Source organism: Papilio machaon, chromosome 15 (assembly GCF_912999745.1).
Source record: "Papilio machaon chromosome 15, ilPapMach1.1, whole genome shotgun sequence".
NCBI lineage: Eukaryota > Metazoa > Arthropoda > Insecta > Lepidoptera > Papilionidae > Papilio > Papilio machaon.
The window spans coordinates 2831026-2844716 of NC_060000.1; positions in this window are offsets into that span (position 1 = coordinate 2831026).

Consider the following 13691-nt stretch of genomic DNA (forward strand, 5'->3'; position numbering starts at 1 on the left):
TTTATTCCGCGCGGACGGAGTCGCGGGTAAAAGCTAGTATGTAATAATCGCTTTCGTATCGTTATTGTGAATTATATCAAAATTAGTATGATATTTTTGATATACTTTTACGACCTAAATAAATTTTAATACAAATTTTAATATGATGGCGATTATCACAAATATTCGTGCTATGTACACAGGTCTACAAGCACAGAAACAAGTAAACTGCGTAATATTGGAGTAGATAGTTATGCATGTGGTGCTTGTAAGCGATTTACATATGTTTGAGTTGTCCCGAAGGTGACCGTCCACATTCATTATTCAAAAGGGACTAACAGTTACTTTGCGTGCCATCCTCTACCTCTATGTCTGATATACAACCCTATAAAAGCAATGTAAGATTTATGGCATCACCTTTATCCTTCAGATTACTTTTATTTTCAATATTTAGGTAAGAAGCATAGAAAAATTGAAAAATAAATGTACCTTACAATAACTTTACTGTCATTTACCATCGTAGTTTAAAGTGATTTGTTTACTCTGCTATCTCCTATTTACACTACGTATTAATAACCAAAAAATGCGTAACGTTTTCCTCAAACTTTAATACTAATTAAACAAAATCAGCCAACACCGCTAATAATTCTCACAAAGAAGGCTTTGCTCAAGAAAGCGTCTAACAAGCCGCCGCCGCGCAAATTTCAACTCCCTTTAACCGGCGGGACCCTTAAATTAATTAGTGAGAATATTTTGGGGGATATTATTTACGTAATAAAGCCTTATTTAGTGCCCCTCAAATGAAATATGAGCAATTGAGGAGAGTAAGTACTTAGCACGGCCGTTAAAACCACCTCGAGATCGAGAGACGATCCCATCGTGTACCGTCACACGTGAGCTGACTGCTGACGTCACATTGTAATACATCGTCTAATAACTGAAATAATCTCAATATCAATAAAATATGAATCATATTATGGTGATATCAATAAATAATTGTCGTGACTTTACTCTTACTAATATTTTAATTGCGAAAGTTGGATGGATGTTTGTTTGAAGGTATCTACGGAACGGTTGGACGGAACTAGATGAAATGTGGCACAGACTGTGTAGAACGTTTTTGTTTTCGCTCGGAAGGTGTCGCGGGAAGGAGCTAATCTAAAAAAAATCTGAATCAAAAATTCACAGCCACGTGTCTCACCTCAACAAAAGCTTAGATAAAAGGAATAATTAAGTAAGGAAAATAATTTTCAATGTGACATAACTTGTAAGTTGGGAAATTGGTTTTATTACTATTTATTTAAATCAATTTGGTCTAACAAAATCTATTCTCATTATTCGATCAGCAAAAATACAATACACACATTATTTAAACACAATGGTCGTTCGTTAGGCCGGCGCGGTGGTGGGCCTCAGGAGTTCGATGCAAGATTTAATTAAATCCCCTCCCCCTGCCGTACGCCTCCGCACTCCCCCGCCCCCTATGTCGTCTGCAATTTCCTCGAGACTTGATTTATTATGGGGCCAGGCCGCGAGGTACCGCCTGCGATCTCTGACACGCGGTAAAGGATTGAGGGTAGTTTTTCTTACGACTAAGGAAACCTCGGCGTTGATGGAAGCACAACATGTGGCGTAAAAATGTGATTTATTTTTCCTTACAATAAATTTAAAATGTAAATTAAAAATAACATGTCACAATGTGTTGTGGACCACTTACACACTACTAAATTAGAGCAATTAATTACCATTCATTTCCTTGGTACCTTTAGATTCGTATCAATCATTTGCTGAACTACGAAGCTTATTTCCTCGAAGGACGCTGTACATAATGTAAATATGTAGACTAAGCAACAAAGTGCCCTGGTTAATGTAAATCTGTACGTTACAAAAGATAGATAATGTTACAAAAAAGGGTTTAGCCGTACTTTCCCCGGTGAGGCGTGTTAAGTGTATTTCCTTGTCCGGCGCCGGGTCAGGCTACTTTTTCTCCCAGTATATTAAGACTGCAAAGTTTCTGCCCTCATAGGCTCAGGGGACTGAATAGGGGTTTGTATGATTTATGTCATACTACTTTGTATGTAATTATTTTTCGACCCTTTATTTTATTATCTGGTAAGCTAGTTTTAGGGACACTAGTTTTTTTATCTTTAAAAATATTAGATGTTTCTCATAGAGGCAGATATATCTATGTACGAATCGATGTTTTAATTAAAAAGTAATCCATAAATTACATTAAACCAAATCCCAAAGTCTACCTACCGCACTACCTAATATAAACTAATACCATCCCAGAAGCAAGCTAATTTTTTAAAAAGTTATTATCATTCATATTTTAATATAAATAATTTTCGGTGTAATCCATTGGTCCGATATATCGGTGAGCCCAATGGGTTTTTTGTCCATTGGGCTCAAAAAAAATTGACAGAAATACATAAATAATCATACGAAAATATTATTCCTTTACTCCTTATATATAAATAATAAAAATAACTCAATTTAATATAAATAAACAATAAATTAGGCAAAAATACTTTTATATTCTGTGCAGTTTATAAAATGGCGTCAGGTATGTATCAGGGGTGGACACGACGTATCTTAATCTAAAGCAAATTGACTCTGTTTTTGACAGAAAACAATATTAGTGCGATATATTTTTTGCTTCTCTCTTATTATCATATTTATGGGAAACTAAAATACGTCACTTTCTTTTTTGCCTAACATAAATATGTTCTCTTCTTATATATTTAATTTACTTATTCATAATTACTAAAATAGAAAATGTAGCTCTTCAATTTATAATTTAATAGCTATCACCCGCAATTCTATCGGCGCGGAATTAAAAAAAACTTAATTAGTAGCATATGAGTTCTTCCAGACTGTTTTATCTTCATATCTATATATATAAAAGAAAGTCGTGTTAGTTACACTATTTATAACTCAAGAACGGCTGAATCGATTTGACTGAAAATTGGTGGGCAGGTAGCTTAGAACCAGGAAACGGACATAGGATAATTTTTACCCCGTTGTCTATTATTTTTTATTCCGCGCAGACGGAGTCGCGGGTAAAAGCTAGTATATAATATTAGTAAGATTAAAACAACGATTTTAATATATTATGTGTAATATATATGTTTTAAACTTACATGTAGACACAAAATGAAAACTTTTAAATGTATATTAATTAAAATTAAGAGGATCAGAGTTAAGTATCGTAACTTAATACTTTGTTGTTTGATTCAAACCTGATTAATTAGTAGGGATGATATGAAAAGTAGCTTCCGGCGGAGTTGGTCGCTTATTAAGGGAACTTCGCGGCGTAACGTCTTTTTGAGTGAATTTCCGCTTTGATGGCAAACTCTCGTAAGTTACGATTACAAATGTCCTCCAAAACTTTTGCCGCTTTCCTTTTTTCTAACTCATGCTCAGTTTTTTCATGGCTAATTTAAATTCAATAACTTGAAGAAATTATAAGCGAATATAAATTCCTATAGAATGTTAACCTTGCTAAAATGCAGTAAGTTTTATAATTACTAAATTTTCATTTCGATAGTGATATTTTATTATTTACTAGCAGTCGCCGGCAAATCCGTCTGCGCGGAATTAAAAAACAAACTCAATTAGGTAATACCCTAGGCGCTATTCTAGGCTGCAATCTATCTGTTGACAATATCATGCAGATCCGCTCAGCTTTTCTGGTGTTATGTGATAAAAAAACAGCCATCCGTCCAAATTTATATATTCTTTCCCGTTAATAATAATATTATTAGTAAGATAGTTTTTTGAAACGAATTATTATTACTTCTTAGTTTAATTCTTGGTCAAGCCTAACAAGAATCAAACGAGGCTCAATCATAAAAGAAATGTTCTAGAAGGAAATAAATATAACGGTTGTTGAGTTATTGCGATAGTATTGTGTCCCCGAGGAGCGGAGGTTCGTATGAGTTCATAAATCTCTGGGGTGGACAAAGAAATGATAAATACAGGCGCGTGCGTGTGAGTTATGACTGAGGGATGATTTACTGAGCGATGTTAGTCATTATATCATGGTGTTTAGGCAGATAATTAAGACCTTGGACATTGTCCTTGTATCACGCTTGATTCACCGTGGGATTCTAAGAAAAAAATCTCTGTATATGTTAGACGGTGATTTTGGTCTCACAAACCCACGGTTAATAGTCTCAAAAGTTACAAATGTGTTTAAAGTATTCAAAACTTGAACACCACAACTGAGAAATAAACTGGATGGAGTCAATGCTATATCTACCAAGAAACTATCCTATGAAAAAGTTTTTATAGGATGGTTTTCTTAGGATTATTTTCACTTTGATACAGTAGGTACCTACATAAGATAGGTAATAGATACAATTTATTCTAAAGCCAGGCCTGCTAAGAATAATTCAGACGTTTACCTCGTCTTGATCCTTTGTTAATCATTCATACTAATAGGGAGATTAAATTCTCAAGCCTACGACCTCCTTTGATTCCTTAAGCTATCTGATTATAAAAGACAAAGCATTATGGCGGTTGTAGCGCGCCGTGGCTCGTACTATTAGCCGGCCGGCGGACGGCTCGATTGCTATTAAAGGATTAGCGTGGGGCACAAAGCGATGGCATTTTCTCTCCTTGCCCCTTGCCCCTTGTCCACTGACCTCCACCCCCTCCCACACACCACCCCGGCCTCCGCCAGCCTCAGGCGGCCGACCGTCAAGACCTTTCTACATTTGCATAGTCTTATAGAACAAGCTTAGATTTTTTTCTTTCGCTTCGTTCTTAAAGGATAATGGATGCATGCCATTTTCTTTAGCTTTAGCCCCTTTTCCTTACTTAAAGCCAAGACTTTGAAAGTTTACACGCCTTAAAATTTATTTTTATACGAGCTTCTTTTAGAGTTCTTTGAAACGAATACTGATCGACATTGTTTAAGAGCATCTAGAACGTACAGGTACCACGCATCTTCAAGAAATTTGCACACTCTTTTTTACTTCCTTAAGCCTAGTCTATATACCTTGCTGCCTTCTACGCTACCGCTTTTTATAAGCTACATCCACAGCACTTTAGGAACTGCAGAGGCCGGTCTTTAAGAAAGAGCTTCGCTCGCTTATTGAAGAACTTCAAGTTGTACTAGTTTGAAAAAACCTTATAAACTATAACAATTTGATACTTAATTCAATAATACGTATATATATTGATCAGTGGTACGATCTGCATTCCCCAATCACCGTCAGTATCCACCTGCATATCTTAAATAGCGGCACATCCGACACTTCAAAGCATGCGCGGAATGTGCCGCCGCGCGCATTCTCCACATCGAACGCATTATGATTCTATACCGGAATTATTTGAACGTCTATTATAATCGATTAGTATTAAAAATTAAATTTAAACTGAAATTCCATTTGATTAAAAATATTTATTTTAATAAAAAAATATGACTAAGAAAAAAAATTGGTTTTAGGTATTCAAACATTTTGTAATTTTTATTGCTATTTCTAAAGATAGCGTTGTGTACATTTGGATGTTAAGTTTAATTTGTTTAACCTTATTCCGAAATACATAAAAGTTCTACGTAATTATTATCAGCCCCGAAGCCTCGCTCTGTCCCGTCTCGCTTCAGCGCAGATTGTAGTTGACGGATATTAATACTTTTTCTTTTATGTTTCCCAGTTTGTGTCCGGGCATGCGTTTAATTCAATAACTAACAAGGAGCTACGAAGGTAGTCGAAATACTGGCAATTGCCCGCGACTTTGTCCGCGCGGAATTAAAAAAAAATAATACACATAGCCTATGTCACCCGAGTATAGTCTAGCTTCTTAACAGTGAAATAATTTTTCAAATTGGTTCAGTTGTTTCTGAGCCTATTCAATTGAAACAAAGAAACAATCAAATCTTTCGATTAAGTCAATTTTAGTCTCCGTAGCTTTGCTATGATAACATCGTAGGAACTCTACAAAAGGAAATAAACGTAACTAAGATTGAGTGACTACTAAAAACATTTTTTCATTCATATCGTTTCGAAAATTTGAATCTACTTAAAGGCAGACAACGATTGACAAATCATTTTAAAGGTTTGTAAAACTTACTCAGATGTAGATGTTATCGGAGAAGTCATTAAAAGTATGATAAAGATTTTAGATTAGGTAAATATATTTATGTACCGCATCCATATTTCTAGATTTCCTTGCGATACCGGTCACAAAGTGCTACTTAGTCTGATTGGACAAGTTTTTCCTATAAGTTGAAAGTCGAGAGGCGGCCGTTACGTCCATTCTTCTGTGAAATTGGCCTCAAACTTTGGTGAACACAGAGGGTTGTAAGAATTACGATTGTCAGGTAAAGGGATAATCATCTCTAATCGTTTCATTTGGACAATGGTTTTAAGATCTCTTTTAATTAGTTATCATTATTTTTACAAAGACAATGAGAGCTTTGAAAACATGTTTGTGTACATGAAATTAAATTAACTAAGTTGAAGAAAGTAAGTATACATATTGAAAAGTAACTAAACATATAGAAGAACTTATTATTTCTCTAAAATTTCATAGATATTATTTTCAATTCATCATCTTTGCTAAGAAACCTCAAGTCACTGCCGATAATCAATATCCACTGTCCATTTATATAACGTCGAACGCCTATACTCGTTTTAGTTGTACAAACTTTAACGTGCAGTTACAGTAACCTTTATCTCTTTGGAATATGTTTCATTTTCGTTTGTTCTAATGGTTTTAGCATGTCTCAAGGAATATTGGCGTGATCACGTGCTTGACACGTGGCCGTACACATCCAAAGTTCGCCGACGTCGGCTGCACTCACAAGATATCCGGGTACAACGCAACTTTCACGTATCGATATCCGTTTATTTGTATCGTGAATTTATATGAGTATCAATAAGGTGTTTCAAGAATTTCTCGTCTTATGAAGATAGTGGATGTCGCACGCGACTCCGTCAGCGCGTATTTAATAAAAATCACAATTAGTAGTTTATATGTTCTTTTAGATTATGTTCTACATACATTCTAACAAACATCCATTCATCTAAATTTAGCCTTTATAATATTACTAACTGTCGCCCGCGACTCCACGCGGAATTAAAAGTAAAACTTAATCAGTAGCCTATATGTTTTTCCAGACTATGTTCTATATCAATACGAAGTTTCGTCTAGATCCGTTGAGCCGTTCTGGAGATACTTTCAAACAAACATACATCCATTCAAACATTCACTTTTATAATGTTAGTAAAGGGACACCTTTTAATGACATATTTTAGTTTTTATGTATTATATTTAAATTAAATCCATGTTTATTTTAAGCTAGTTCGTTTTTAACTATTTTTTAATATATCTAGATTTATTACAAACATTATCTATACTTGATATCACATATTAGTAAGATATGACTATAGACTAAGATAATAGACAAACAAAATTTAACTTTACATTTTTAGTTGAATAAGCATAGAATATGTCTATAACATTAATACATGATAACTAGTTTAAAAACTAAAAAAAACGCGGTTGTCAAAAATTAGGTAGCGTCTTTCTACGTTAAAAAATAAATTTAACAAACATATTCAAAAGTACTTAATCGTTATATCACCTTAAGGGCTGTTCTTTACAGTCGCTCATACCTCAAAATAGATGTTTCCTTCGCAATAAGAGCAGATAACAGGACGCAAGGGCCGATAGCGGATGTCTTAAGTGGCTGAGAAAGGGCTAGGGGCGTTTGAGGATATTTATATTCCCAATATATCCGAGAAGTTGTCAGTTGCCAACTTCACGACAAGTTTCGAACTAGTTTGTCGAAGGGTTCCTGTCACTAACTGTTGTATATATTTACAACGTTCCAATTTAAGCTCGCATTATTATTCTTGCTTGTATATTTCCGGATATATTTTGATATCTTTATCCTATGTCAACTGTATAAAATTGTGGGAAAACCTTATATTTCAATTGACTGTAAAATCTCTTAAATTAAATGAACATATAGGTACAGATCTCAATTACGTTTTGTAACAATAATTCTCGTGTAAAAAAGCATTGCAAAGCCATGGTATGTAACTAGTTTTTATTAGCACATTTCACTTTATATTTAACAGTTTCAAACCAATCAATTTCAGTTATCCGAAGATAAAATCTTGTTTTTTTTTCGTAAAGGATCACGTGTCGGTACAAAATACATTTTTTCCAGCGAGTCACTCCAAACCTGTTAGATCAACGAGGCATTTAATTTAAGCTACAATAGAGATGCCAGGGGAGGGGAGTGATCGAACACTGTCCCCTGGGTTATTTCTGACTCACAACGTTTTACAATGATACAAGTGAATAGTAAATAAACATTTTTTTTGTTTTGAGAAGTAAAAATAATCTTGTATCAGGTTGAACACAAAGATCCTTGTAAAGAATTCTTCCAATCACGGACTTGCTAATATTTGCTTCTCACCATTAAGTATGCTGGTTTAAATAGTGCTCTAGTAATAAACACTACTAAAAAACGCATAAACATATTTTGATTTCCTGTGGTTTCATGTAAAACTTACAAATGGCTTAAAATTTCAAATTAACTATTGTTCAACATCTTATTTCCAATAATTTAAGACAATCCTTCAAGAACGAATCTATAGAGATACACGATACACTGTAAAGCATTAATTCAAATCATATTTGACAATCATTTATACGCAATGAGGTATAAAGGTTGAAGGAATAAATTCCCGTCATTGTGTCGCAAGCCCGAGGTCAGGATGTTTGACGTGGCCGGTGGCCGGTCCTGCTGTTTGCTAACGAGTCTCTCATTTAGCGAGTTAGACGTCCGACAAAGCCGCTGCCGTCTCATTTGGATAATGCTATGCAAATACGTAGATACCGTCAACTGGACCCTTTTGCACTCCGAGTTTCATTGTTTAAATTTTAAATTGGCAAATGATTTACCATAGATATTAATGTGTGTATTTTTTTATTTTTAAAATTATTTTTACGCTTATCACCATTATTGTGATTAATATATTAATGATTACTATAAATACCACGCCGAATTTTAGTTTTAGGTGAATATTTGGAATTCAATACAAACTTCCCGTCATATTCTTCACACGTTAGTAGGTGTTGCATTATTATCAACCTGCCGTTTTCCCTACACAGTATGTGGTACTCTTCCGTGCATCTTTATCAGTCGTCATATCTGAATTTACTTCCTTCTTACGCATATCCTCTTTCACACAATCCATCCATACTTTCTTCGGTCTTCCACTACGTTTGTAGCATTACATTCAATCTAAATATTTACTTATTTATGTGATCACTAGCTGTCGCCCGCGACTCTGTCCGAGCGGAATTTAAAAAAAACTCGTAGTAAGTAGCCTTTCTGTTCTTCCCGACTATGCTCTACATGTATACCAAATTTCATCAAGATCCGTTGAGCCGTTCCGGAGATACCTTCAAACAAACATCCATCCATCCATCTAAACATTCGTATTTATAATATTAGTAACATTATATGTATCTCCGCATAACCGCTAACCTTTTGCTTCTTAATTTCTCCTTCACTGTCTATTAGTAGTGTTATGTATAGTATTATACTGTAAATTGTTACTCAGAGAGATACAAACAAAGATACTAATTCTGATTCAATCTCACTTTAGTTGTGTACAATTCCTACAACATATTATTTACAGAACCTAGTGCAAGTTAAAATTTTAACCATATTATGAAAGTAGTTTTACTAACGATTCTAGTTAGCAGTAAAAGTTAACGACAGCGTCTAATCACCCGACCTTCGCATCTTTAATTCATAATCACCAGACTATAATTTGGTTGCTGGATGGCCGTGCAGTGGGATATTGGCTGGCGCGACGCCGGCGTTCTCCGCGACAATAAAATTTCACGCGACATAAAGCAAAAACACACCCCCAACGCATTACCACTGTTATTTCTCATGACCAAACAAATAAGACCTCACAACTATCGTACATTGTTCCAATCTTCGAACAAATCGTCAAAGGTAAAGGGACAACGCCAGGTCATGGATTTTGGTGCATAAAACACATCTTGTTATGTTAGTGCGGATATCGTCAAAGTTCTGTCGGATGTTAACTATGAAAAGTTCGACTATAACGAGAACCATTTAATGTTCAATGTTAGTATCGTTGAATTATTATGTAACATACATATATTATTATATAACCTACATATACATATACATAAATATGATTTTTAATCACAATGTTAGATACATAATTTAAAAAATGAACAAAACCACATACATACTATGTTCACGTAGATGACACGGGATAATAATGAAAGGAAGTGAATAATTCATCACCATTTTACTGAATGCAATTTTTTTTATTAAAATCTCGACGGCGAATACGTCCGTTGACCGTTATTAAAAAACAAACAGACATAAGGGAAAAATTTTCATCAAAAATGTCCACTAACTAAGCCAAGTAATATATATGTATATATCTATAAAAAAATCATTTAAATTTAACCAAAATGAACCTGTTATGGCCCGTGCCGGGTTCTCCTTCTCCAATGAATAACAAGGAAGCTGTAACATCAATATTTGAGTAAAACTCTCGTCTTATTACCGGCTAACGAGAGTAAATGTTAAAACGCGAGGAGATTAAAGTTTTGATTTTACATTAAAAATTACGGTGGTTAATAATGATAATAATTATTTTATTGTCATGACAATAAACAAAAGTATTTACAGTTAAGTAAGCTAGAGGACGAGGGATCACGATATTTTTCACGCTTATGAAGGTCGTCCGCCGGTACCAGGCAAGGACTCTCGCTTATAGAGTTTTCTCGCTTATCCAGGTTCGACTGTGTTCTAATGACGAGATTACACCTATCTAAAGCCACTAAAAAATCTCAGGTTTATGGTATTTATAATAGAAAATAATAAAGGGTTTAAAACATTTGTCATGGTAATCACCACCATAAAATATATGTTTAAGGTGTATTTACACAGAAAAAGTATAAATAGTACCTTTAAATAACGTAATAAACCATGGTAATAATGTTTCAGAATAAACCATTAACGAAATATACGAGTTTTTATGGTAATTGTCATAAAGTATGGAGGAAGCGGCAAATTGCTAACAATGTATACGGGATGTTGACCGAATTCTGTTTTTGATAATACTGGCTCCTTAAATATATTAACCTCCTTAGATATTGTATTACCTACTTTGGTTAAGTAATTTTAGAATATATTAAATACTTAAGGTAGTAGAAAACTTGACCGATAAATAATTTTTAACCAATGCCAAAAATTTCAACGAATTGATTTTATCAATATTAAAGCTGAAAATAGGATTAGAAAAGATTGCACTTGAAGAAAAGCTATCGTAAGCACAATTTCAAATAAAGCTACGTGTACACTTCCAAACAAGAACAGCTGTATAATAAAAATTCAATATAGCGTGCAGTGTGCTCAGGTTTAAAAACGTCTCGAACACCAGCAACGGGCGGCGCGGCGGCGCGGGGTGTAATTTGAACAAATGAGCGACGGCTACGGAACTAAATTAAATTCGCACCGGACTAGCCGTAGCCCGCTGTAGCCCGTCGCCACCGCCCGCCGCTCACCAACAGATTACGGAAGTCGACCGAAGCGGCCTCCACAATTTGTATCGATTCACAACTAACACAAGCATTTCTATTAAACTCACGTGATTCTCGAATGATTTATGTATGTCTTTTTGGTAGTGATATTCTTTGGCAATATTATCAGTCATCAGGAAGTCCTACCATTCCGTGTTATAAATATATGTAAATCGAAAAAACGATTACTACACAATAAGTATTAAAGGACATGTCCCAATTTAGAGGTCACAAAAAAATCCGATTAAACAGTAAACACTCAACAGTTCAGGGAGCAAAACGTACAGCCTTTTCAAACCCAAATCAGAACCATATTGACCGAATGCAAATAAATTCCTTGCTATCCGGTATTTGAACACGTCGATCCGCGTTCCCCGTCCCTCACCCGCGCCGCTCGTCTCCTAATCAAAAAATTGAACTTTCAATAAAGGGAATCATTAATTCTTTTTAGGGAGGGCCTCGTAAGATCCTAACGAAGTCCGCAACAATCTTGGCATGTTTTTGTCGGATAATTATTTGAAAGGAATACTGTGAAGTTTTTTCTTGTTCGAATTCTTTTTTGTTTACAGTGATTTAATTATAAGTACTCATGCAATGACGAATGTTTAACCTAATTGGATTATTGTAAAACTTCACCAGCTTGAAATTATATACCTACTGACAATTGCATATGAAAAGATGCAATAAGAAATATTGTAAAGAATTAGAAGTATCATAATGCTTTCAGTTCTACTCATCATTGGCGTTGTCGTAAATGGTAGTTGCTAGTTGCCGGTGAATTAATGTTTTATGTAAATTGTTTTGTGACAATGATGAAGTCGGCTAAAACCCAAATTGTATGCAATCAGTGATAAGCCGTGACAATGAAACCAGTCTAACCGGATATTGATCCGTATTTTTCTCAGAAGCTATTAGAGTAATGCAGGCAATCCCCCGCCGTGGCCGGGCGACTGCCGAGAATTAATGATGTCCCTTATTGGAAGTGGAATTTTTTGATCCCCTCCCCTAACCCCTCCGCAACCCCTCTAGCCGAAGGCAGAGGAAGCCAACAAAAGCTTGTTTACACGACGAAGCTCGCATTAAAACAGACTCCGGTCGCTTTAAGGCATTTAGGGGCCCATTGTGGATTATAGTATCGGATTGTCAAAAGCGATGTTGCGTTTTTGTCGCTTCCGGGCCCTGAAGGGTTTTGCAAATGATTTTTTTTTTTAGCTTGTGATAATCCTAATAAGTGGTAATCCAAATAACGAATTTATGTGTTTAAATATGTCGTGTGACTTGACTGATGATGAGTTAAGTTAGTAACAAATAACTATTAATCATAATAATTCTTTATGAACTCTTTAACAACTATTTCACGTGTTTACATCTCCACTCGCTGTGATAAAATGTATTCTACGCAATTTGACCCTCGCCTGAACAAGATTCGTGCGCAGCGCTGCCCTCAATCACGTTACGATGTAGTGATAAAGTCGGCGTGCTTTGATCAATTACTCGAGCAAATGATGCAGCGCTGTGGCTACCTGCGGCCAACTGATCTCTCTCCCACAGGAATTGAAGCACCAGTTAATACAGGTAAAGGAGTCTATAATGCAGTATTGTTGATTGAGATATGAGCACACTGTATCTTGTTCACGGATTTACAAACTACAATAGTAGTGCACTGGTCAAGAATATCTATAGAATACAATTCTTCGTCTTTGAAAAAACACTCATGTCAAACTGTTTGTTGGTTAAGCATAATAGCGTGGTTGTCTATTTTCCTGGTCAGGTTGTACATACTACATACAATTCTCTCAAAAAATATTATTCTCCTGTCAGATAAACAGAATAAAGCACATAGCAAAAATTAAAGGTAGATTTAGGTGAACGATTCTAAGTAGCCCTAGGTCTTTATAGGATTATGTAGTGTTAATAATTAGGTACGCAATATGTTGAAAGAATATTCAAACGTTACCCAAGACGGCCTTACATTTCAATTAGCCGGTCTCGCGCCACTATCTTCATGCTAATCGCGTTAATTACTGCCTTTGCAACTTACGATTCTTCTCTCCCCTCTTTGATCCTCCCCCTCCGATGTATTTTTAGACCGTATAGCTCTCCAACGT